The sequence below is a fragment of the Aegilops tauschii genome, chromosome 4, assembly GCF_002575655.3.
Source record: "Aegilops tauschii subsp. strangulata cultivar AL8/78 chromosome 4, Aet v6.0, whole genome shotgun sequence".
NCBI classification, from domain to species: Eukaryota; Viridiplantae; Streptophyta; class Magnoliopsida; order Poales; family Poaceae; genus Aegilops; species Aegilops tauschii.
In genome coordinates, this window is record NC_053038.3 from 70,752,981 (window position 1) to 70,758,156 (window position 5,176).

A 5,176-nucleotide genomic window follows, 5' to 3' on the forward strand; every position below is an offset into this window, starting at 1 on the left:
TAAACATCGTGTCCCCCGCCTCCTGTTACCATCCGCCTTAGACGCACAGTTCGGGACCCCCTACCCGAGATCCGCCGGTTTTGACACCGACATTGGTGCTTTCATTGAGAGTTCCACTGTGCCATCACCGTAAGGCTTGATGGCTCCTTCGATCATCGGCAATGATGTGATCCAGGGTGAGGTTTTCCTCCCCGGACAGATCTTCGTGTTCGACGGCTTCGCACTGCGGGCCAACTCGCTTGGCCATCTGGAGCAGATCGAGAGCTACGCCCCTGGCCATCAGGTTAGGTTTGGAAACTTGAACTATACTGCCGACATCCGCGGAGACTTGATCTTCGACGGATTCGAGCCCATGTCAGGTGCGCCGCACAATCACAACGAGCATGATTTAGCTCTGTCGTCGGACTGTGTTCGGGAGATCACACCTGTAACTACTCCGGCCATCAATCCGGAACAGATTGCGCCATCCGAGGACGGGTGGATAGACCCCGCCATGGAGGCCGCACTCTCAGTGGCGATAGAGCCGAATACTGACTTCACCCCTTACGAGAGCCGTGTTGCCGAACCATTGGATTCGTCCCCGGCCACGGGCTCCGAGCCGCCTGCGTCCGTGCCTATCGAATCCGATTGGGCACCGATCATGGAGTTTACCTCTGCGGATATCTTTCAGCACTCGCCTTTTGGCGATGTGCTAAATTCATTAAGGTCTCTCTCCTTGTCAGGAGAACCTTGGCCAAACTATGTCCGGCTAGAATGGGATGCAGACGACGAAGAAATTCGCTCCCCACCCACCACCCACTTAGTAGCCAGTGTCGACGATTTAACCGACATGCTCGACTTCGACTCCGAAGACATCGACGGTATGGACGACGATGCAGGAGACGAACAGGAACCACCGCCCACAGGGCGCTGGACCGCCACCTCATCACATGATATATACATGGTGGATACCCCCAAAGAAGGCGATGGCGATAAGACAGCGGAGGATGGCCCCTCCAAGAAGCAAACCAAGCATCGACGTCAGCGGCGCCGCTCTAAGTCCCGCCATAGCAAAAGTAGTGATACCAGCACAAGAGACAATAACACTCCGGATAGTGCCGAAGACGACGACAATCCCCTTCAGCCAGATTTAGAGCAGCAGGATGAACAAGCTAGCCCTCTAGAACAGGCAGCAGATGGAGAAACAGAGGATGACAATTACATGCCTCTCTGCAAAGATGAGGTGAGCCTCGGCGACGAAGAATTTATCGTGCCTGAGGATCCCGTCGAGCAGGAGCGCTTTAAGCGCCGGCTTATAGCCACAGCAAAGAGCCTGAAGAAAAAGCAACAACAGCTTCAAGCTGATCAAGATTTGCTAGCAGACAGATGGACCGAAGTCCTTGCGGCCGAGGAATATGAACTCGAACGCCCCTCTAAGAGTTACCCAAAGCGCAGGTTGCTACCCTGACTCGAGGAGGAAGCATTAAAACCAACATCACCAGCATACGATGCGGCTGATCGGCCACCTCGTGGCCGAGACAGAGAGGCATATCAGCCTGAAGTTCAGACCGCACCCCGCCGCCGTTCAACCAAAAATACCAAGGCCCGGGGCAACACGCGGGGACCTATGAGACGTATTGGAAAACAAAGCAGGGCATACAAGATCGATCTACGGATCACGAGGTCGCACCCCGACGCGAGACGATGACCGTCACGCCGGATACACTAAAAGCAAATCCGGCCGGGCCGAATACAGCAGACAAGACTCATATGAACTGCGTCGTGATATAGTCCGACACAGAGGCGCCGCACACCCCCTATGCTTCACCGATGAAGTAATGGATCACGAATTCCTAGAGGGTTTTAAACCCGTAAATATCGAATCATATGATGGTACAACAGATCCCGCGGTATGGATCGAGCATTTTCTCCTCCACATCCACATGGCGCTCGGTGATGATCTACATGCCATCAAGTACCTCCCACTAAAACTCAAAGGACCATCTCGGCATTGGCTGAATAGCTTGCCAGCAGACTCCGTTGGTAGTTGGGAGGATTTGGAAGATGCATTCCTTGACAACTTCCAGCGCACTTATGTGCGACCACCGGATGCTGATGAGTTGAGCCATATAACTCAGCAGCCAGGGGAATCGGCCAGGCAATTCTGGACACGGTACCTAACTAAGAAAAACCAAATTGTCGACTGTCCGGATGCAGAGGCCTTAGCAGCATTCAAGCATAACATTCGTGACGAGTGGCTCGCCCGGCACCTCGGCCAGGAGAAGCCGAAGTCTATGGCAGCCCTCACGACACTCATGAACCGCTTTTGCACGGGCGAGGATAGCTGGCTGGCTCGCAGCAACAACACATCAAGGAATCCAGGCACTTCAAATACCAAAGATAATAACGGCAGACCACGTCGTAACAGACATAAGCGCTGCAACAACGGCGATAACGCCGAAGATATGGCAGTTAATGCCAGATTCAGTGGCTCTAAACCCGGTCAGCGGAAAAAGCCATTCAAAAGAAGTACTCCGGGCCCGTCCAGTTTGGACCGCATACTCGATCGCTCATGTCAAATCCACGGCACCCCCGATAAGCCAGCCAATCACACCAACAGAGAATGCTAGGTGTTCAAGCAGGCCGGCAAGTTGAATGCCTAAAACAGGGACAAGCGGCTGCATAGTGATGACGAGGAGGAGCCCCGACCGCCGAACATGGGAGGACAGAAGAGGTTCCCCCCGCAAGTGAAGACGGTGAACATGATATATGCAACCCACATTCCCAAGAGGGAGCGGAAGCGTGCACTCAGGGATGTCTATGCGATGGAGCCTGTCGCCCCAAAGTTCAATCCATGGTCCTCTTGTCCGATCACCTTTGATCGCAGGGACCACCCCACTAGTATCCGTCATGGCGGATCTGCCGCATTGGTCCTAGACCCCATCATTGACGGATTTCACCTCACTCGAGTCCTTATGGATGGCGGCAGCAGCCTGAACCTGCTCTATCAGGATACAGTGCGCAAAATGGGTATAGACCCCTCGAGGATCAAACCCACCAAAACCACCTTTAAAGGCGTCATCCCATGTGTAGAGGCCCATTGCACGGGCCCAATCACACTGGAAGTGGTCTTCGGATCTCCGGACAACTTCCGAAGCGGGGAGTTAATCTTTGATATCGTCCCGTTCCGCAGTGGCTATCACGCACTGCTTGGGCGAACCGCATTTGCCAGATTCAATGTGGTACCGCATTATGCATACCTCAAGCTCAAAATGCCAGGACCTCGTGGGGTTATAACAGTCAATGGAAACACAGAACGCTTGCTCCGTACGGAGGAGCACACTGCGGCCCTCGCAGCTGAGGCACAAAGCAGCCTTTCAAGGCAAACCGCCAATTCGACGATAAAGCCCCCGGACACCTTCAAGCGAGTCCGGAGTAACCTGCAACAGGACCGCCTGGCACGTTCAGAGCTCGCCTAGCAATTCGGCCTCCGTCCTAGTCCCAATCAAGCGACAAAATTTACGTCGTGCGTACATAATTACGCACTACAAACACCATGGGCATAGGCGGAGGCACGGCCAGGACACGTCCCACAATGCGGCTCAACCGCCCCAGGGGCTGTATACCTTTATAATTATTTCTCTTTCAGGACCTTACTCTCTGGAAGCCCTTTCCGGCAGTCTGATTGCTGGACACATTACGGGAAGGAACACCCAATGCGGCAAGAAGCTAAGACGTACAAGGGAATCCCCAGGTGGTCTCTGATAACAATCGAAGTACCCATTTTTAATACCCATACGCAGCTTACCCTTGGACAGGACATGTCAAATAGTCCTATTTTTTGCTTATTGCACTACTTGTATCAGTACACTTTAACGTATTATTTAAATAACAATGCATAGCATTAGTCTATTATTGCATTACCCTTCCTTTTTCTTGTCTGTTTTATTTACGACAACTTGCACCCGTACATTCTGGTACGACCAGTACGCCAGGGGCTTTAGTACACCCCATAATACGGCATAAGAAGTCCGAACACTTTCGACAGTGCGGCACCCCGAACTTATAACATTATATGCATCAGCTCTGAATCATGTCTTGGGTCAATAGTTGGGTTTGCCCGGCTCCCATGTTTTGGTACCTTACGTTCCGCAATATCGGCTAAGGTAGCGCTGGGAGAACTACTGCGATTGTGTCCCGGTTCTTCCGGACGAGCACCTCAGTAGAGAAAGCCGAAAACTAACTGTCATGATAAGGCGAGAGCTGGTCGTTGTTCGAGAGGTCTCAAGTCCTTAAAGACTTTTTCCGCTTCGGACGAGGAGTCGGCCTTGCCCGACATAGGCGTATATAGCGCCCCAAATTCGGCCTTCCGAATACTAGGGGCTTCGCCAAAATTTAAAATTGTAGACTTCTATGGCTAAGTGAGAGTGATAAAGCTTCATAGTCCGATTGCCTGGTTCGTTGTGCTGAACACCTCCCTCGAAGGACCCAAAATTGGGATAAAGAGTGCTCAGGTTTATCCCGAACACCTCAGTAGTAGTTACATGGGGGCAGAAGCCAACGATTGGCCAACTCTCAGATTTTATAAACGGCCGCACAGAAGGTAATATTTTAAATTAACAAGCGTTGCATAGCGCAAATGAACTCGTTTCACATTACAGGATCACATGAGTACGTTCATTCAAATATTACATCTTTAGCACATTCCTCCGCCACAAGGTGGGAACCCTTCAGGACACTGTCATAATACATTTCGGGGTGGCGATGCTCCTTGCCCTCCGGCGGCCCCTCCTTCACCAGCTTTACAGCGTCCAGCTTCGCCCAGTGCACCTTCGCCCGGGCAAAGGCCCTGCGCGCACCCTCGATGCAGACGGACTGCTTTATGACTTCAAGCCGTGGGCAGGCATTCACAAGCCGCCTCACCAGACCGAAGTAGCTGTCAGGCAGGGGATCGCCAGGCCACATCCGGACTATAAGACCCTTCATGGCCTGTTTCGTCCGCCTTGTGGAGCTCGACCAGTTGCTTCAGCTGGTCGCTCAAGGGCATTGGGTGTTTGGTCCCAGTATACTGAGACCAGAACAACTTCTCCGTCGAGCTCCCCTCCTCAGCCCGGTAAAACTCCGCGGCATCCAACACACTGCGGGGAAGATCTGCGAATGCTCCTGGAGAGCTCCGAACTCGGGTAAGTAAAAGGAA